The sequence below is a fragment of the Dipodomys merriami genome, unplaced genomic scaffold (genome assembly GCF_024711535.1).
Source record: "Dipodomys merriami isolate MVZ:Mamm:240054 unplaced genomic scaffold, mDipMer1.0.p SCAF_36, whole genome shotgun sequence".
Lineage (NCBI taxonomy): Eukaryota > Metazoa > Chordata > Mammalia > Rodentia > Heteromyidae > Dipodomys > Dipodomys merriami.
Window position 1 is genome coordinate 4,649,221 of NW_027205159.1, and position 23,280 is coordinate 4,672,500.

Below are 23,280 nucleotides of genomic sequence, written 5' to 3' on the forward strand. Positions count from 1 at the left end.
GTTACATGAGAACATGATCATGCTATCATGTTCACTCACAAGGGCTAAACGCTATTGAGTGTGATACTCTACATAGAAAAGGTAACTAGAGAGTATTAACTAGAAATCAGATAAAATAAGTTTTTTATAACGAAAACAGAGGGTTTGTATAAATTGTCATTGCAAAAGCTATTTCAAAAATAATAGCAAATATATTTAATGCTCTGAATCAACTTATGCTAGTCCAAATTCTCCAAAGAAAAAGAACCAATAGCTTAAATATATGCTGTATATACATATATGTGTCTATATAGTTGTTTCCTAGTCAATGGGCTCCAGGATCCCCCAATGGATACCAAACTTCTCAGATGCTGAAGACACTCATGTAAATTAGCATAGTATTACATAGAACCTACACATTGTTTTATGTATTTAAATCAATCCTAGATGACTTTTAGTACCAAATACAATGCAAATGCTATATTAAGTAGTTGCTGTGCTATGTTGTTTATGGAATGTGCTGTATATGCTCAGAACAGGCAGTTTTTTTTAATATTTTCATCCCATCTTGCTGAATCTATGGGTATGGATCCCTTATATCCATATATATATATATATGGATATCTATCTATGTATATATGTATAAATACTTATATATGCATATACTTATATATATATATATATACAAAATAAGTGTATGTGAGAGAGATTAGCTTTCTATTTATCTATCTATCTAACTATCAAGAGATTGATTTTAAAGTTTTAAAGATTTGGACTAGTGATTGTTGTGCCTGGCAAGTCTGAAGTCTGTTGAACAAGCTGGCAAGCTTGAGATTCAGAGAAGAGGTGATTTTGCAATCTTGAATCTGAAGGCTAGTAGTTCCTTAGAAGTTTTATGTTGTAGCCTGGTGATTGAATTCTTTTTTCCCCAGGAAACTTGTCTTTGGTCTTAAAGGCCTACAACTGATTTGAGGAGACACATTATAGAGAATAATCTGCTTTCTCAAAGTCAACTGATATTTTTTCCTATCCTGGGGTTTGAACACTCTCCCTAAGCTTTTAGGCTCAGATCTACAGATCCACTTCCAGATTTTTTGGTAGTTTTTCTGCTTGGACTGTCTCAGTCTCCTGAATAGCTAGGATTACAGGCATGAGCTACTGGCATCCAGCTAAAAGTTAACTGATGATAAATTCTAATCACATCTAAAAATATCTTCATAAAACCTTTAGTCTTTTTCACTTTTGTCTCAGAACTGGAACTTGAACTCAAAGTGTCTTGGTTTTGAAAGTCCTTTTGCCTTTTCATTCATAGCTGATTCTCTATCCCTTGAACCATATTTCCAGCTCCTGAATTTTGCTGACTAATCTGAGATAAGAGTCTCATGGATTTATCTCCTTGGGTTGGCTTCGAGGTTCAACCCTCAGAGCTTAGCCTCCTGAGTAGCTAAGATTTTGAAAGTCAGCCACTGGCACCTGGCAAACATGTAAGATTTTATTTGCTCACTCACTGGGTGCCATAGTCTCATCCAGTTGACACATAACATTAACCATCACAGAACATAACAAATCTATACTATATTAATCTATCTTTTGTAATATAGGCATTTCTGCACATTATAATTTTGTTTTATGTTTGTGGCAGATTGTAGCATGTGTCCTCATCACATTAATGGGACCTTGTTATAGACAGGAAAAGAGATAAGATCTTCTGTAGCTGGGCATGTCCATTCAGGTCCAAAGACTGCGACCCTTGGTCTTGAAAACCCATGTGATGGGGATGTTCCTTCCACTGAAAACTGCACAAGACATCTCACATTTGTCGGTAGCTATTGTGTTTGGCAGAGTGTGGACACCCACTGGTAGAAGAAGATATGATACCACAAGCAGTAGAAAAATTAATCATTTAGATTTAAGGAATTTTCAAAGATGCCTCCTCAAAGGAAGGGACCGACTGGGATTTCCAGAACAGCAGGTAGTTACATTGATATTGTTGTTTTGTATTTGTTGAGATCTTTCAATGAGAGATGAAGCATAGACCACATATATTTGAAAAGAAATCTACATATTTGAAAAACCTTCAAATTAAGGAGATAGTGAAGAACTAGTAAATCAAGGTAACAATCTCTGCATAATAATTATGATAGAGAGGGATGGTAAATGCATGTCAGAGAAATTATACTGCAATTACACTTAGAAGATTATGTAGCACTGCATATATAATTAGCGTGTCAGTTTTTGGATCTGGTGATAAAACCAGTTCCAATTTTTTTTAATTTATCAAATTCTTTTTGGCACACATATTGTAACTCCTTATTCACATAAAGGAACTTTATCAAGCACTTTGAATAAAAATGACTAAGATATTCAAAGATAGGTCCTACAACCAAAATAGTACATGAGTTTCATTTTTTCTCATAATAATATAGAAAAGTATCTGAGAATTTTCTTTGTTTCCTGTATCTAAGAGAATGGCCTAACATTCACCAAGTCTTCTTTCTTTTCTGTGTGTTTCCTAGTTAGTGAAACTACATGGTGGTCACTAGACATCCACGACTACTATTTAGCTCTTTTCAGATTCACGGTTTTCAGACATTATATGTTTACCAAGTTACTTTCAGTAAATTGAAAAACATAATAAACTTTGATACATTATGGTTTGGGAAATTGCTGCTAAAATGTATGTTCAACTAAATTTTTATAGTGACAATTGGCCCGTGCTGAATTCAGTAATCTATGGGTGGAATGACTCCTTTAAAATCATTCCACATCACTCTACTGATGACATTAGGAACTGAGACTTTGAGAAATCCTGGTTACTGTTTTTACACATCTGATTATTATCAGAAAAATGTAAATATCCAGGCCTCTTGTTTCTTTTTTATTGAAAATCTTGTAAACTATTATCAGTGCAAAGTCCTAGTAGAATCGTACATCTCCTACTTGTACTTCAATGAAAGGTCAGATTTAACCTTTACTGGATTTTTCTGCCTTTCTATCTATACCACAACTTCTTTTAAACTCTCACATTCATATACTCTCAAATCTAGCTGTTTGAGTGACTATCCCTGCTGAAGAAGGTGGTCCAATTCTCAGAATTGTTTTAAAGCTAGGCTTGTGTTTTCTGGAGTTCATTAGGCAATTCTATTACTATAGCAATTTCTCAGAATTAGATTTTCTGGCTTGTTTCATGTTTATATTCAGTCACAGTTAGCTTCTTGGATATCATTTGGTAATGATATACCAGATATAAATTAATTTTCAAGATGATTCATTACTGTATTATTTTCCCATTCTTAGTGGGACCAGCCACATACACATCTCTCTCTCTATATATATACATATATGTATATCAACATGTTGACATACATAGCTGTAATTGTTTACTTCTTTAACTCTTTTTTTCCCTAGCTTCCTCATTGTACAGAATGTAACTGATTCATTTTTTTTATCCTAGAACTTAGTGTTGTGTCTGGTAATTGGGAGACGCTTTAAAATTTTTGTGCAAAATGACTTTTGGCAAAAATTACATTAGTATTTACAGCATTTAATTTTTTCAAGTGGAAAATTTTAACACTGAATTACATATATCATTCTGTTCTTATTTGAGAGAATTGAACCTGGAATTCATACATGCTAAGCATGGGCTCTCCCACTGAAGTCACAATTTTCTTGTTAAGTAGCATATATTGAACATAATTTCATCTTTTCTGGGTGAGTTAAGACAAAAATGCACATAAAAATAGCCCTCCAGATATTACACATCTGCAGCTTCAGTATTTCTCACTGACACTGGGGACTTTTGCATATCCCATGACCTTCCCTAGAGTGTTGTTTCTCTCCCTCTTTCTGCCCTCCTCTTTTCCAGTCTCCAACCAATGAGCTTTGTCCAAATTAGTACAAACTTGTGTTCTGAGGAAGCATTCCTGGGTGGACCCCAAACGTGCTGACACTTGGATTGAGCCAGGTTCTCCTTTCCAAAAGTATTGATTAATGTGACAATTCACAGCACATGTTTGAATCATTTACTTTTGTAATTATTCTGTTCCTTTATTTTCTTCTCAATTCAATACCATTCTCAATGCAAGTGGGAGATTATTGTCTCACAATTATTTTGGATCCACTCTAAACAAAATGTTCATTGAGTATTTGGGGGGACAGCCCATTATCACACTGAACTGTGATGTGGATACTGATGCCTAAAGTAACTATTGACATGTGTTGGGTTTCTAAATGGATCCAGCTTGCTCTTAAAATTTTTATTGCATGCATTTTTGTAGTTTTCAGCCTTCAATTTTGTTTTCAAAACTCTCAGCTGTCCTTTATTGTCAGTGCTTATTTATCTAGTAGTATTCTTTTCCAGTTTTTCGTTTTTTCTTTTTCTTTTCTTTCTTTTTTTTTAATCATTAAGAGAATTGAGTTGAATGATGTGAGACTAACAGCAAGAAGTTTTCTTGGTGACTTTTAGTCACTATTAGTCAGCATGCACTAGACTGCAAGTAACAAAAAACAAAAGCCTAAAATAAAAACCTAAAATAAAAAAAACATTACTTTCCTCATACAAGAAAATGAGAGGCAGCTGTCATAATGATGTTTTGAAGGACTCAAGCTCTTTCAAACGTCTCCCATCCTTAGAATCAGACAGCCATCTCCATGGTTTACCAGCTGCCACAAAGCACGAGTGTGCCTAGAATTGTCAGAGGGGTTCTGCCAATGATTTCTTCATCAGAATGATCATACATGTCCCGTCAGCTGAGACATGGAGCGTTTGGCTTTCTACCCAAATGAGGAGAAGGGAGGAAAGCTGACAGTGAGTAAATCATCCAAAATAATCCAACTTAGGGCTGGGATCATAATTCTCATAAATACTTTTTCTTTTAACCAGCCACCTGCTTCTACCTACACACTTGCTGCATATTCCAAGCTGTAACTTGCAGGTCTCTGCTCTGTCGAGATCTCTGCTCATTCTCTTAGTTTGGACATGCTGGCTCTTTGCCTGGCATTTCATTTCCTCCTGCAAGGGAACTCATCCTTTTTTTTTTCCTTTTTTCTTTTCTTTTTTTTTTAATTGTGAAAATACCGTACAGAGAGGTTACAATTACATGGGCAAGGTAATGAGTACATTTCTTATCAAGCATTGTAGCCTCCTCCTTTGTTTCCACTTACCATCCATGCCCTCCCATCCCCATCCCTGTCCCTATCCCCATCGCCCTTCCCTCCCCACCAAAGTTGTAAAGTTCATTTTTTGACATAACGACTTGTACGTCTCATTGTTGCAATGGGTCCACCTGTATCTCTATTGAAACAATTTGTTTTTTCCATTCCCCTCCACAAAGTATACCAACATCAAATACAGTGAAAACAGGGGTTATACTGTGGGGGAGGGACATAGAAAGCAACAAAGAAATCTCTTATAAATGTGTTAGAAACAATCGCATGAAAGAAAAAAAAACATTTGAATACATATCTTAGGGTTCATTTCACCTAACATCAACTTATCTGACTGTTTCTGCTTGACTCAGACATATACTAGTTATTGCAAATAAGGGAAACCACGGGACCTATGTTTCTTTGGGCCTGGCTTACTTTACTTAATATAATTTTCTCCAAGAGGGGCAATGTCATTCTTTCTGATGGAGGCATAGAATTCCATTGTGTATATATACCACATTTTCTTGATCCATTCATCTACTGAGGAGCATCTCCACATAGAGCTCCCCTATGACCCAGCAATCCCACTTTTAAGCATTTACCCAAATGATCACAAACAAGACCATACTAAAGCTACCAGCATGACTATGTTTATTGCAGCATTATTTACCATAGCTAAGATATGGAATCATCCTTTTTTTTCTTCTTCACCTTTTGTCATCGGAAGATCCTCCGTGGGGGCCAAGCCCCACCCTAGTCTTCCTTCATTCTCTTCTCCTGAGAGAACAGATCAAGAAGCTGGACCCTCATAAAGGGTGGGGCAACAGAATGCAGTGAATGTGAAACCTCATACTGGGCTGTTCAGAGAGTGGGCAAAGAGAAATCGGAGACCTTAGCAATTAGCCAACACTTGGCTTGGAATAGCTAACAGAAAAGCACAGCATTACAAAAACAAGCCACACACACACACACACACACACACACACACACACACACACACACACACACACACACACACACACACACACTTGTTTTACTATGCAAGGAAAGCAGAATAAAGCTTAAAACTAAGCAGGGAAGTCTATGAATGAGATTCTTATCTCTAATTAACCACCAAAAAGGCAGAAGTGGAACTATGACTCAAATGGTAAATAATTAGCCTTGAGCAGAAAAGTTAAGGGACAGAAACCAGGCTGAGTTCAAGACCCAGTACTAACACACACACACACACACACACACACACACACACACACACACACACACACACATACACACACATACACACACTCACACACATGCACACACACACATACACACACTCACACACATGTACACACACACACATACACATACACACGCTCACATACATACACACACACAGCAAAGGGAAATAATTCCACCTTTAAAGTTTATTTTAAAATGTGCAATTAATGAATATTTTGTTGAGTAAAGACATGATGTGTTAAATGTTAAAAGTAATTACTACTTTGAAGTGAGGCTTTACCATTGCAAATATGAATATGTAGAAAGTTGTGCAAAATATTATTAATTAACTATGACCTTTACCATTTATTAAATGTGTTTTTTAACAAAAAGAAGGGTAAACTTTTTGATTAAAATTGAAAGAGATTATGCTTTTGGTCTAGCACTGACATACTTACCTAAGGTGTTTTGGAGATACCATGGCCTGCCCTAGGTATCCAATAGTCTCACTAGATGCCTCTCTTTCCCCACTGGCCGATTAATTTTTCTGGAGTAGTGGGGTCTAGCTAAAAAAAAATAGTTTATCAATTTTTTTCAATGTGTTTATTAGCAACTCTGAGCATTGTTTGAAATTTACTAACTTTGAAAGTTACCAACTTTAAAAGACTTCAACTAGTGGCGCTGTGGCTCAAGTGGTAGAATGCTAGCTTTGAGCTGAAGAGCTCAGGGACAGCAACCAGGCCCAGAGTTCAAGCCCTGCAACCGATCAAAAAAAAAACGTGTCCTTTAAAAGACTTCAACTGCTTTACTTTTGATGAAAAAGCATGTTTGGCAAAATGACATCTAGTCTTTCTTTTCTTATACATGCCAAATACCTAGATATTCAAAAGTGTGTTGTCAACGTAATTTCCTGCTATTTGTTCGAACGTTTCAGATTGCATAGCCATGAGGACAGATCCAACACGATATTTCTCAGGAGACTACAGATTAATTAGCACCTGGTTTTTCATGTGGGATCCTAGTGTGAGAAGTAGCACCTCAGGTGTGCCTGCCACCCATACAGAACCCACCTGACCTTTTTTGTATGGATTAATGACATAATTCCAGGGCTGTACATCAGAATTACAATTTTTAAAAAGTCACTCTTTTAGGCTGGGCACCAGTGGATCACGCCTATAATCCTAGCTACTCAGGAAGCTGAGATCTGAGGATCTTGGTTCAAACCCAGCCCTGGGCAAGGAAAGTCTGTGAGATTCTTAGATTCAGTTAACCACTAGAAAACTGGAAGTGGCAGAGCTCTTTCCTTGAGCTGAAGAGCTCAAGGACAGAGCCCAGGCCCAGAGTTCAAGCCCCACAAATGACAAAAAAGTCACTCTTTTAGCATGTATTTTATATTTAGGGTGTATGTTATCTACAATCTATTCATGAGTGTCCTAGGTTTGGTTTCCAATCTATGCGATCATTCCAGTAACAGGAGATGATTAGTTTCTGAAAATTGTACTGTATAGTTACTTTCTTTTAGAAAGAACAGATTCCCACCTGTACAGAGCCTTTGAGTAATATCTACGATAAAGTCTGCCACACTCACAAGTTGACTTTTCCTCTCTTGATAGGAATCTCCCAGAGCAGTACAGCTGGGCTTTCAACATTAGTTCTTTTTTGTGGCTTAGAAAATTCTTTGTTGTTCAGAATGCCCTGTTACACTGTAGAGTATTTAGCAGCATCCCTGGTTTCAACCCATTATATTTGGGTAGCAAACCCTCCATTGTGACAAAGAAAAATGTCACCAGACATTGACAGATGTCCAGGGGGGTTAGGCAACCTAGATACCTGCTTCTAAAACTTCTAATCCAAGCTCTTTGGAAGCATAATCGCCCTTTAGCATTTGTGAGGAAGTAGTTCTGAGACCTTATTGGGAACCCAAATCCATAGATTGCTTATTACTTTAATATGAAATGATATATTATTTGAATTCAAAATAACACACATATACACACATGCACGTATCCTTTCTCCTGTATCCTTTAAAGAATTTCTAAATGATTTATAATACCTTCGACAGTGGACATAGTGTGCAAATAGTTGTTATTTTGTATTGGTTAGGGAATAATTGATTTAAAAAAAAACATAGTAATATTCATTGCAGACATAGTTCTTCCTTAATACTTTTGATCCACAATTGATAGAATCTTTGGTTGTGGAACATGTGGAATCAGAAGACTGACTGTATGCATAACTTACCTACATCCTGTGGCCTGTTCCAGTTCTGGGCTGGAAATCATGTCAAAATGCCCCTTTCTCCTTCATTTCACAAAGAATATTCAAAGCTGAAAAAAAAACAGGCAGCTCATTTTAGACTCTCTTGTTAAACACCATGCTGCCGCATCTAGCTTTGGACATGTTCTTAGAAAACAATATCAACTAGACTCATAAAAGTGATTATTGAAACTGGCCACTGGTGGCTCACCAGTAATCCTAGCTACTCAGTACGCTGAGATCTGAGATTGCCATTTGAAGCAAGCAGTCAGTGGCAGAAAAGTCTCTGTGAGACTCATCCCTAAATTACCACTCAAAAACAGGAAGGGGCGTTGTGGTTCAAGTGGTAGAGCACTAGCTTTGAGCACAAAGAGACTCAGGGAGACTGCCCAGACCCTGAGTTCAAACCTCACAACCGACAGAAAAAAAAACAAGTACCTACTCTATTCCAGATATCACTCTGAGTGCCTCAGGATCACTGTGTCTTGGAGCTTGCATTATAATAAGAAGACACAGACACAGACACAGACACACAGACACAGACACAGACACACACACACACACACACACACACACACACACACACACACACACAGACGAAATAGACAATGTGAGTCAGTAAAGTTTTGGAGAGAAGAAATAAACGATTGTAAGATTTGTGGTGGAAGTTTCAATGCTGAGCATCATGGTAGGCGAGGGATCTCAAGAAGAGTGATGTCTGTGTTGAGTAGGAGAGCCTAGGTAGAATGTGGGCTCTGCTGTTCAGGTGAGCTCTGTGAACAGGTTCCCTGATGTCTCTTCCAGGAACAAGATGGATGAGGCAGAGGGAATGCTCAGCACAGAGACTGGCTTGAGGTCAGGATCTGTGGGAAGTATAAGCCACATCATCAGCTAAGAGCGTGTGTGTACCGGCTTCTTAATCTCTTCTTTGTAAAGGGATGTAAAAAGATCACCCACCTTATAGAGATGTTATGCAAATGGAAAGAGATCAGAATGCAAGTGCTTAGCAAAGTGGTTTTCATATCCTTCATATTCAATAAATGTCAGCTATTTCTATGATGCACCAATTTGGAACACCAGAATAAGCCATCATCCGCCACAGGCATTTATCATAATTTCTCACTTGTGAATTGTTCCCTGTTCTGCTCTCTGAAGTATGTGTGTGTGTGTGTGTGTGTGTGTGTGTGTGTGTGTGTGTGTGTGTGTGTGTGTGTGTGTGTGTATGTGTCTGTGTATGCGTGTATAGCCACATCAAATAACTGGTTGAGTTTCTGACACAGACTAAGGGCTTTAAAAATTAATGTTTATTGCCATTATATTCTCACCATCATCCAATCCTGAGTTGGCAGGGATCCTGTCACTTTTTATCCAGTAATGTTGATTGAAGTTTACTCAACAATATTTAATGAGGACATACTATGTGCCCAATACTCTGAGTCAGGGGATAAAGGGCCTGCATTTATGGAGGTGAGTTGGATGTGGAAATAAGTCAGTGATACAGCACTTTAAAGGCAGGTGCCCTGGAGAAGCAGAGGACAGGAGAACAGCTCAAGACTAACAGGCTTGGTGGCAGCGATAAATATAACTCTAGTCTCTCTGAAACAGTGATGTCTGGATGAGACCAGAGGAAAGTAAAGGGGCCAGTCATGTGACAACCACAAGAAGACTCTTCCTAGTGGGTGAATATAGGATGTGAAGACCTAGAAGCTGAGAGATTCCTGATGAGTGCCCAGAATAGGAGACAAACCAACCAGGCTTGTTGACAGAGAGTGGGGAAAGAAGGAGGGAATAGGGATCAGTACTGGGTAAGGTAAAGCCATTGTAAGGAGTTGGCTGGGGACTGTGAATCAACAGAAGGGCTAAAGAATCTTTCTTGTCTGATATATATATATATATATATATATATATGTATATATGTATATATGTATAATAAAAAGGATCTGCCTACTTACTTTGCTAAAACGTAGACAGCAAGGACAAAATCAGGGACCCCTTAAGACATTTTTCTCTATTCCAAATGCTCAGAATAGCATATCAAGAGGTGAAGATTCATCTAATTCTAGTTTTGTACATACTATGAAAACTAACAATCCCAGGAAAATAAATAGAGGTCACTTGTAAAACAGAAAAAAAAACAAAATTAATATAAATAAATATAATAAATAAAATATATTAAAGATATTTTATTAGACAAACATTTTCAAATGCCTATAGGGAATATAATGATCCTCTGTATTGCTATACCCAGCTTCAGTGATTACCAACAAATGTATTTTGTTTCCTCTCTCTGTATGTATATATATATATATGATTCACGTGTGTGTGTGTGTGTGTGTGTGTGTGTGTGTGTGTGTGTGTGTGTGTGTGTGTGTACTGGGCCTGGGCTTGAACTCAGAGCACTGAGCATTTTAGCTCAAGGCTAATCCTCCACCACTTGAGCCACAGTTTCACTTCTAGCTTTTTGGTAGTTTATTAGAGATAAGAGTCTCACAGACTTTGCTGCCCAGGCTGGCTTCAAGCTGTAATCTTCAGATATCATCCTCCTGAGTAGTTAGGGTCACAGAAACAGCCAATACTAGCTTCCCATAGTATTATTTGATAAACACATTCCAGGTTGCGAAGATGACATAGAGGCCCCTTGCCACTTCATTCCTCTCATAATTTACACCTTTCAGTGCTATCATACAGTATCCAATCCATAAAACCAGCATTTTGGATAATGCCTACCTATAGATCACTGTCATTTATTATGAGTGGGGGTTATATGGTGTGATCACCGTTCCACAAATAAGACACTGAGCTATTCAATTCCATCAACTTTATTCCTGTTACCCTATTTTGTGTGGCACTCTACCACTTGAACCATACTTCCAGTCCTGCCTTTTTTTGTTAATTTGGAAACAGAGTCGAGGAAATTTTTCTGTTTGTTTTTGAACTATTATCCTCTGGATCTCAGCTTCTTGAGTAGGTAGGATAATAGGCATGACTACTGGTACTCGGTCCATCTCCATTTTATACTCAGATCTTCCCTTATCAATTCCAACCCTTAGCTACCAGAGAGAAGGAGACAGGATGTAGAACTTGAGAAGCAAGAAGCAAAGTAGAGCATTATGGAAAGGGGTGTTTCTTAGGGCAGTAAATGATCACTTCAGCTGCATGCTGCTGAGGAGTAAAGCACAGAGAGCTGACCCTTGGACTAAGCAGTTCCACAGCAATAGAGAAAACATTTACCGCAATCTTTTACCTCCTGCTTCTTCTATGTAAGTCTCACTACTGTAACTGGAATCATAGCTCAGAACTTGGGGATCACAAGAAATCTGGACCAGTCACCCATCCCCAAAGGTCAACTGGAGAAATGAGTGATGGTAAAGAAATGAATTATTCTTAGTGTGGTACCACCACGGGTAGCAAAGACTGAAGGCTTGCATAGCTGATGACAATAATCTAATTGATTGCTATCTCAGAATTAGTCAAAGCCTGGTCCATGATCAGAAATTTGCTGCTGTCTGTGGGTAGTTTGACTTTTCAAAAGATGTTTATCCAGGAGACCTCTTGTTTCAGGAATGCAGGGTGACTCCAAGAATGACTCCAAGGAAAGGGCAAGTCTGAAAGGCAAAATGGGAGTCACTGGGCTTTTGGTTGTAGGGAAATGGCTGGAATGTGGGTGCTGTTTGGTGAACAGCTCATTGTAAAAGTTGGCAGTTGAACATGTGTTAATTCTGCTGTCACTGCCAATCTTAGAATTATTCTTAGTTACTCTTGGAGTCTTCCACAGCAAAGGGGTACTATGCCTAGGTGCAGAATAGGAATAGGAGCCAAAGTTAAAGGTAGCGAAAGAGACAGATACAAAATGAAGGCAGATATGTCAAATTTTGATTCTTCTTTTAGCTGCTCATTGGGAATCTGCTGGACCTCGTGAAGAGACAGTAATTATAGCAAAAGCAATCTTTCAGTCCTTATTACCCTCGCATAGTTCATAACTCACAAATGATAAACTTTAGGACTGCTTAGATTTCACTGCTGATCTGAAGAGTTTGTTATAGTGAAATGATCAACAGTTGGAGTCATAAAATTCTCAGCAGTACCATCTCCATTTCATAGGAGCTACTTTATTTTCATTTCTCTTGCCTGTTGAAACAATGCACTGAAAGGAAAAACACTACATTTTATGTTGCAAAAATTTTAATACCAGTATAAGATGATATTGGTTTCATTTTAATTACAAATTAGGTGGCATGTTGTAAACATATATGAAACTCATGTTAAACAAAACCCTTGTGCTTAACCACTCTTGTCACTGGATTGTGACTTGGGAATGAGAGGTACCCCAAAGAGAAATGGGAGACTTCTCTACTCTTCCTCAATACACAAGGGACCCACGGTTTTACAGGAATTCTCTTAGGAATATTGAACGATAGCTAAACATGAGAAAACCGTGAGTGACAAAGCTTTGACTGAGTTATCAGCAAAGGCAAATAACGAGCTAAATCAAAAATTGAGAGGAAGAACTAATGGAAAAGTGTTCCTAGTTAGATTCAGATTTTAAACAGACAAAGATATGTCACAGTAAAGCTTCTTTCCAGTGTCTGCTGCTCCCTATGTTCCTTGAACTTAAAATGACCAGCACATCAGAGTATCATATTGTAGGGTACCATTCCTTGGACTCCTTTATTGCAAATAAACAATGTAGCAAAGTTTGTTCTAGTGTGGATGAGCCAAGGATGTCAGCCAGGTCCCAGCACTTGTTTGTCCCAAGGAGGCACTTGGCTACATCTCCTGGGCTAGGATTCACTTGTTTGGTTCACTTGTTTGGTTCACATCTCAAACTACACTAGTCCTTCTGCAGGGCCCTAGTTTCTTTTGAAGGCATTTGTGGGCAAGCACAGGCAATCTCAGAAGACTCTCATCTCTATATATTTACTTTCTTCTTAGAAACTCCTCCCTTCCACACCCTCCCTAATTTCTTGATAGAGCTCACTCACAATTTTATTTTCCCCATGAGGCTGGTTAGTTTCCATAAAATACTGTTAGATCTTTGGTGCTTTTTCAAAAGATGAAGAAGAAGGAGGAGGAGGAAGAGGAGGAGGAAGAAGAAAGGAGGAGGAGGAGGAGGAGGAAAGAAAGAAAGATTTAAAAGTTCTAGAAGAAATAAAAAAGGAATATGTGATCTTTTATCTTTTCCTCTACATTTCTAATTGATAACACTACCATGCAAAACCTGATTGAATGATAAGGCTTGAACTCAATACCTGGGAACTGTCCCTTAGCTTTTTCTGCTCAGGGCTAGTTCTCTAACATGTAAGCCACAGTTTCATTTCTGGCTTTTTGCTGATTAATTGGAGATAAAAGTCTTAAGGACTTTCCTGCCTGGGCAAGCTTCAAACCTCAATTCTCAGATCTCAGCCTCCTGAGTAGCTAGGATTACAGGTGTGAGACATTAGCACCCAGATGTCAATGGTTTTGATATTAATAGATTGAAGCTCTATCTGACCAGAAGAAAACCCAATTGTAATTTGACTTAGTGATTTTTTTATATCATTTCAAGAAGGTCACAAAATTTGGGCTCCAAATCTGCCACTGAATGACATTCTAATGGGGGAGAATGATGGAAGGGGTGACATTGACTGAGAATCATGGTACTCATAACCCAATTTATGAAATTTTAGCCCTTTTGTATAACTACTTAATAATAACAATAAGAGTTGAATACCTATGCAAGAAGAAAAGAAAATTACACCCTACTAGAAATGTCACCAAGTATCTCCTGCTAGCTTCCTGGGGCCCTTTTCCTAGCTCCAATCTCATTATCCTTCTGAACCTGTATACTAAGCCATTGGAGTTACATATGGCGGGCATGTTCCAGACATTTCTTGGTCCTTGAATAGCATAGATTAGATTGCTTCCTTAGGTACATCAAAGGAACCATGAAGAATAGGAAAATAGTAAAGACTGATTGACTAGCAGAGCCAAACAATACAAGGGCTTTGAATGAGATATTTGAGGTGTACTATTAGGGTAAAAACCAACTAACAAGCAAGAACCTACCTCAAGGGGTGGAATAGGAAGTTCAGGGAAGGACTGGCTGTGTAGGAGCTGCCACAGCTTGCAGTTTTATCCAAGAGGAGAGGGTTACAGATGGTGCAAATATGAATTTTCTCTCTTGTGGACCCTGTCCAAATAGTATCTCATCTGTACAGTAGCTGGCTGGGTGTGGAAGTGGTAGTCAGCACATTTGCTTCTCTCTGCCCTTCCTGGTGGAGGAGGTCGCCCATGGAATGTCACATAATGGTCATTAGGGCTGCAAGCTACATGTGAGACTTGGACAGGGGCTTAGTCTCTATAACTACTTGTAGAAAACTAAAGCTAGATCCTTATATATCACCCTGCACCAGAATCAACTCCAAATGGATCAAAGACCTCGGAGTCAAAGCAGACACTCTGAAAACATTACAGGATGGAATAGGAGAAACCCTAGGTCTCGTTGGCACAGGCCGAAATTTTCTTACTAGAGACCCAGAAACACAACAAATCAAAGAAAGGTTGGGCAAATGGGATTGCATGAAATTGCAGAGCTTCTGCATGGCAAAGCACATAGCTAGCAAGATCAATAGAAAGCCCACGGACTGGGAGAAGATCTTCACTAGCCGTACAACAGACAAGGGTCTCATATCCAAAATATACCTTGAACTCAAAAAATTAAATCCCCCAACAACAAATCTTCAAAGAAACAACTGCCCAATAGATAAGTGGGCTAAAGACTTAAAGAGAAACTTCTCTGAAGAGGAAAGAAGGATGGCCAATAGACACATGAAGAAATGCTCAACCTCCCTAGCCATAAAAGAAATGCAAATCAAAACAACATTGAGATACCACCTCACCCCAGTTAGAATGGCAAAAATAAGAATTCTAATAACAACAGATGCTGGAGGGGATGTGGACAGAAGGGAATCCTACTGCATTGTTGGTGAGAATGTAAACTTGTTCAACCATTTTGGAAAGTAGTATGGAGGTTCCTCAAAAGACTCCACATAGAGCTCCCCTATGACCCAGCAATCCCACTTTTGGGCATTTACCCAAATGTTTACAAACAAGACCACACTAAAACTACCAGCACGACTATGTTTATTGCAGCATTATTTACTATAGCTAAGATATGGAACCAACCCTGATGCCCCTCAGTAGATGAATGGATCAAGAAAATATGGTATATATACACAATGGAATTCTATGCCTCCATCAGAAAGAATGGCATTGCCCCATTTGTTAGGAAATGGAAAGACTTGGAAAAAATTATATTAAGTGAAGTAAGCCAGGCCCAAAGAAACATAGGTCCCATGGTTTCCCTTATTTGCAATATCTAGTATATGTCTGAGTCAAGCAGAAAAGGTCAGATAAGGTGATGTTAGGGAAATGAACCCTAAGATATGTATTCAAATATTTTTTTCTTTCATGCCATTGTTTCTAACACATTTATAAGATTATTTCTTTATTGCTTTGTATGTCCCTCCCCCACAGTATAACCTCTGCTTTCACTGTATTTGATGTCGGTATAATTTGTGGAGGGGAAGGGGAAAAAACAAATCATTTAAATAGGGATACAGGTGGACCCATTGCAACAATGAGATGTACAAGTTGTTGGGTCAAAAACGAACTTTACAACTTTGGTGCTGGGGGGAGGGGAAGGGGGGGGAGGAAGGGGGGGCGAATTGGGTGGCGGGGAGGATGGGAAGGGATGGGAAGGGGAAACAAAGGAGGAGGCTACAAGGCTTGATAAAAAAATGTACTCATTATCTTGCCCATGTAATTGTAATCCCTCTGTACAGTATTTCCACAATAAAAAAAAGAATTAAAAAAAAATAAAGAATATAGGGTCATGATTTTAATCAATGTCTCAGATAGATCATCTGGGGTTTTAGAATAAAATATTGTAACCCGGGTATTTCCTCCTTCTTGTTTTGGCCCAGCTAGATTCCTATATTACCACTCCCCTCTGTTTCTCATTCCCCTCTGTTCATGGGTTTCCTTTGTGCTGTCTAGAGGACTGGTTGTCCTAAGAAGCTTCTATCCCAAATGGCCTGACACAATGTGCTCAGCTTGGGTCAGGTGCCCCTCCCTGATCCTTCTGTAATATATAATTTCTGTTCCTTCCTTAGAGTTTACATAGCTAATAATCATCTCCTGCACATTTCTGTCTTCTTACTGTTAAATTGCATATTTTGGATATTATTTTTGTGTTTTTACACCATGTAAAAACCATCCCTGGCACAAGGTAGAATTTCAATCAATTTCTGAGCATGAAGTGGAATTCTACCTTGAAAGAGTGGAATTGAGCTCTAATCCATTCATTTGATGGGTGCCCTAAGACACAAAGTCAGGGAAAATAACAAATTATGTTAGCATGATGGGATTTCTAAGCTAACTTTCCTAATGTAGAAATGATAAGAACTATTTTGAGTGACATAGCTGAGAGGAAGATTTCGAAGATTAAAAAAATAACATTATAAAATAAAGGACCTTAAGATTCCCTGGAAAATATGATTTCTAGGATATTAAGGGCCCAGAGGCAAATAAACTGAAATGTATAAAATTGAAAGATTCATGGATCCTAGAACACTCTAGAATAGAATGTTTAATAAATGAACATTTGCTATAGCTATTTTCTATTGACTCTATAAAAGTTTTGCACAAAGTGGTGCTGTGGATCAAAGTGCTTGAGCAGTAGCAAGCACTAAGGGACAATACCCAGGCCCTGAGTTCAAGTCCTATGACCTACAAAATAAACAAGCAAACAAACAAACAATAAAATAAAAACTTTGGACAGTAAGAAGGTTGCATTTTCATGTTCACAAAAACATGGAATAAGTATTCTGAAGAAGGGCCTTTCATAGCTTAATAGAAAGAATGGCAACCTTCAGGTGTAGATAGATGCCCTTCTAAAAAATTTAAAGGGAATAATTGAATGAGGATAGTTCTGCTCTTGTGGTGTTTAGAATTGGGCAGCAATATGCCTAGAAATCATGACTCATTTCCACATGCCAAATATAGAAAGCTTCTGTGTGACTAAGAAAAAATGGGCAAATCTGAAGGAACGTATGGTTGGGAAGTGAAAGTGGATATGGAAAGAGAAATTGCAATGTGGAGTACTCGCTTAGAGATTAGCATGCATCAAGAAACATGACTGGGTTCCTGGGGCAGAAACTCTTCCTTAGTGCTTACCAGCACTGTTGAATAGGGAACATTATTGTCTCATGTTTGGGAAGGAAACTGAGGCATGGAGAGATCAAGTAACTTGCCAATGTCACACAGCCAGTAAGGGTTTTTTCCAGCTCTTACTGAGTCACCTCTTTCCTGCTTAGTTACTATACTGTATCTCTTCAAGGAGAGTAGAGTTCTCCATCAGGTTCTGAAGTACCAGTAGTATCATAGATTATTATACCAAAAACAAAAGAAAACAAAACAAAAATCAGAGTCTGGGTGGCTTGGTGAACACATATTTCCCCTAGTCCTGGAGGCTGATAAGTCAGATTCAGGTTGTCAGCATGATTGAGTTTTGGCAAGGGCCTTCTTCACAGGTGACATCTCCTTGCTCCTGGCATGGCAGAGAGAAAAATCATCTCTTGCTTCCTCTGATTCCATCCATGGGTCTCAAGGTCACGAGCTCATCGGAACCATGGGATTCCCAAAGAGTTCTCCACCTCCAAATTTGCTCATAGTGAGGGTTAGACTTCAGGAAGCAATAAGTGGTTATGCTATTCTATTTTAGTTAGAAGAAAGCTACTGCAAAATCCTTGAGGCCAGATTATAGTAACCCCCGCACATACATACCAACAACTTCTGTATAATTTCAACATTTCTAGAGGATCTGTAGGAGGAGCCAGAATAGGAGGATGTGAGCTAAAAGACTTAGAGTAGTACCCATTTATTTGAAAACCACAACAAACATAGAGGCAAATAGTAGCTGGGACCCCAAACATCCATGAAATAAAAACTGACCTTGTCATTTACTTGGTGCTTACTTTGGAGGACTACCACTGTGAAACACAAAACTAGCCATGATGGTGATGGCTACAGAAAGAATGCCAGTGGTGGATGAACTATTGTGCCAGCCATGGTACTCCCTCAGAGAGGAAGCCTAGAGAATCTAGGTGTCTGGTGATTCTCAGTCTGGGGGCAAACAATGATCTGCTCAGGTGAGGCTGCCTGAGGGCTGGGGCTACCTGAGAAAAGATTGAGATTCAAGGGTAGTTTCTACTGGATATGAGCCATGTTTGCACCATTGTGAATTCAGAAAATTCTTGGTTGAACCACTGTAGGTTGAGGTTAAATGATTTATATTCCTATTACAGTGCCTTCATGCTCCCTACCACTACCACAGCAAAGTTACCAGCTCCTACACCTGGGAAGGTTCCCTCCCTAGCCTCTTGGTCCTTAAGAGGAGCAAATAAGATGACAAACACAGATAACCACTCCTGCCAGGGAAGAAATCCCCACTTCTCCATGTTCAAGGGCTTTCTCAAGGTCACAGTCTGAGTGGAAGATGCAGGACCTGCACTGTGAATGACTTTCCTGGCACCTTTTGCCAGTTTTTAAAGTAGGAAATTGAGTAAAGTCATCTGGTTTCTCAGTGTTCCTTTTGTTCTGAAAGAAGTCAATGGACCATACAGAACACTTGCCTTGGCTGCGCACATCCACAGTGGTAGAGTTCAGTTGCGGGCATACTGTACAGCCTGTTCCTCTGTCTCAGGGCAGACAGTTCTGTATTTTTAGCTTTGCCAGGCTCTGCCAGGACAAACAGAGACAGTGCATGAAGGTGAAGGACAGGCCTGCTGGTTTGTGAGACAGTGTCTTGCTTCACGTCTCAGTGACATGTGCTGGAAGCCTCCATTTACTGCAATGGGAGGGAGGTGAAGCGGTGTTGTGAGATTTGTTTGGGTTTCATTTGAAACATTTTACAACACTTCACACAGTATGCGCCTGAGGATGTGTTGAAACAGAACTCACTTTGTGAGTCTAACGCAATATGTAGCAAGTTTGGAAGAATGGATAACACTTAAGTTTATCTTTATGATGTACATAAAACATTTACATTCTGATACATAAGTACCAGAAAATAACTTACCAAAATACTAGGCTATGGAATGGTGATCATTTGAGTTGACTTCTCTCTGTGTAGTGTGTATTAAAGAATATTTATTGTGTAAATCATGCCATGCAAAATCAAGAGGAAATTGTAATATCTTAATAGAAAAACTCAAGGCATACAAATGAAAATCTGTAAAGATATCCTTTATCCTAGCTTGTTTTATACCACCAATATTAATAGCAATACCAAAGTTTATTTATCTCTGTCCAACTGTCCAGGTATAGATAAGTCCGTAGAGTCTCCACTTGAATAACAAAAATATTTGCTGGGCACTGGTGGCTTACACCTGTAATATTAGCTACTCAGGAGGCTGAGATCTGAGGATCACAGTTCAAAAGCCAGCCTGGGTAGAAAAATCCCCATGAAACTCTTATTTCCAATTAACTACTCAAAAGCCAGAAGTGGAGCTGTAGCTCAAAATGGTAGAATGCTAGCTCAAAGTGGTAGAATGTTAGCTTTGAGCAAAAGAGCTCAGGGATAGTGCACAGGTCCTGAGTTCAAGCCTCACAACTAATCATCCCCCCCCAAAAAATAATATTTCTTGTTTCATCCTTTTTGTAGCTATTCATTCTCTACATAGTTTAAAGAAATATATGCCTTAATACCAATTTGACTGGCATCTCTGATTAACGGCCTTTAGTAATTCTCTAGTCCCTGGGTGATGAGAGACTCACACTTTGCAATGGTGTCTTAAGACCTTACCACCTTTCCAAGTTCCTCATTTTTCTTTCCTACCCCCAACAGATAGTAGAAGGGATGCAGGGAGCTACTGTAACTCTACCTTCTCTGGAACTCTTTCCTCCACTGATTGGAATAAATTTGACTGTGTCTTCTAGGCAGACACTAAAACCCAGAACAATGCAGGCTTCCTTTTTGCGTCTCAGCGGTGACAGGCCTGTATAGGCACGGTGATCTTCTCATCAGACTGTATGGAGCCTTTATCACTCAGGGTTGAGCTATGTTCTCTGGCCCCGCTAGAGTGAACTCAGGAAACCCAGAGTTGTGTCTTTCTCTAACAGTGTTTAAAATACAAAGGAGCTACAGCAAAGGTTGGCTAAATTAAATGGCTGTTATGGGACAGCAGTGTGCCCTCATGCCAATAGTAGGAATGCTTTAAGGTGTCGCCAGGGAGACACTAGTTGAACTAATGGGTGGTTGTGAATGGGTTAGAATGAAACTTACTCTAAAATAATTTACTACAGTTAAAACTTCAGGCTGCTTTTGCCCATCATCTAAATGAATGATATTTCTTAACAGTTGTTTCTCTGCACTTCCTACTTAGGTCATTGTGGAATATGAACTTTCAAGTATACTCAAGATCTTTTGATATTTGAAATTTGAAGTTAAAATCAGTTGATACTCATTAGTTGGTAGTATGTACTTTTATGAATAAAACAGACATAGTGAACATAGGTGTACATTTTACTAGACAATCTCTAATGATTTGAGGGCTTTTTATCTCCATGAAGTAATGACAGAATAGTTCTCAAATACAGTAAAAAAAAATACTGTGTATGAGGGGGAAATCTTATATAGGTAAGAAATGATATATTTCAGAATATATTTTCCAATTTCAGTGTACTCTGATCTAATTTTTTGGTCAAAATATGATAGGGCAAATTTACTGAGTGAATTGCTGGTGAACATAATACTGTAAAAACTTTAATCTGTTTAAGAAAATATACTCTAGGCGAGATGCCGGTGGCTCTCACCTGTAATCCTAGCTACTCAGGAGGCTGATATCTGAGGATTGTGTTTCAAAGCCAGCAGGAAGTCCAAGAGACTCTTATCTCCAATTAGCCACCAAAAAACCAGAAGTGGCTCTGTGGCTTAAAGTGGTAGAATGCTAGCTTTGAGAAAAAAAAAAAAACAAAAAAAACTCAGGGGCAGGGGCTATGCCCTGAGTTCAAGTTCCATGGCTGATAAAAAGAAAGGAAGAAAATAAACAGTGAACTGGGCAATGGTGGCAAATACCTGTAATCCTAGCCACTCAAAGGGCTGAGATCTGAGGATTGTGATTCTAAGCCAGTAAAGACAGAAAAGTTAATGAGACTCTTATCTCCAATTACCCACCAAAAAGCTGCAAGTAGGGGTGTGGCTCAAGTGGTAGATCTACAGCATTAAGCAAAAAAGCCAGTTAAGAGAATGAGGCTCTGAGTGAAAACCACAGTGCCAGCATAAAAATAAATAGGGAAATAGAGAAATAAACACAAAGAAAATACATTATAGACAAACCATTTATATTTCATCCATGGCAAGACTGATTTCCAGCTCATTTTCATTTCAATACTCAGCGAAAGTTCATTGTTAGGTTGATCTACCACTTTATTTATAGTCAGCAGAACTCAATTTCTTTAAAAGGATTCCTTAATTCTGATCTTGCATGGATTCAGATTAAAGTTTAATTAATCTATGTATGATGACATAGATTACATGTAATTCTACTAACATTGTAAATGTTACTTCATGTTCTAGTAGGAATTAAATAAAAGTTCAATCTTGTTTTAACTACACATTGAACTGTATTAATTTTCACTAAGCATAGCTGAACATCATCACAACAAGGTTTTACTGGTGTTTTTATTTATACGATCCTATAAAGAAAAAGAAAATAAACTCAGTTGTTCCTGAGATGCATTCCAAGTAGAGAGAGTTTGAGACAATAAATCACCAGTCAGAGCCAGGAGCTGGTGACTCACACCTGTAATCTTACCTGCTCAAGAGGCTAAGACCTAAGGATCAAGGTTCAAAGCCAGAAGAAAAGTCCATGAGACTTTTATCACCAATTATCTACCAAAAAACTGGAAGTGGAAGTGTGGCTTAAAGTGACAGAGCATTACCTTGAGCAAAGTTCAAGCCCCATGACTCACACAAAAACACTCCAGTCAGAGAAAAATGTCCTCCTCTCCAAATTGCAGAGGTAAATATATAATCATATATATATATATGTATATATATATGTATATATATATATATATACACATATAGGTATACCTGTAAACTTACATAAACTATTATGCACACTTACTGAGAACCTGGAGACATTTTAACATATGTATTAGGAATGAAAGGCTCTTCATCCTATATTTGTGCGATTAGAAAATACCTGTTAGTATAACTGTACTATTGACTAAAACATTTTATTACAAGGTATAGTAATAATAATAATCACACAAATATGTTATGTTATCTCAATTTATCCCCACTAGAATCCTGTATAAAACATTGTATTTGCTGACCAAGAAAGCCAGGGTCTTTCAGAACCACAACATGGGTTAAGCAGAGACTCCATCTTATATTTGGTATACAAAACATGTATACTTAATTCATTTTGTAGAAGATTCTCTAATTGTCTTAGTTTTAATTCAGACAATGCGCATACTCTGCCCAATTCTACATGACAGTTATTGATTAGAACTAAACATTGGGAATCAAAAGTGTGATACCTAAAAACTAGGTAATGTCATGTTATGAGACAGGAAGTCTTAATTTTGCAATATGTTTGAAGGTATGCTCTGTGAATGTTAGAAGCATACACAGAAAATAGCATA

At 38.4% G+C, this 23,280-nt stretch overlaps 1 protein-coding gene across 1 annotated transcript in view; it reads left to right on the forward strand.

Moving 5' to 3' along the window:
* Positions 1–23,280, forward strand: part of Tmem182 (transmembrane protein 182) — a 54,375-nt gene that overhangs the window by 2,615 nt on the left and 28,480 nt on the right. The window lies entirely within an intron of this gene.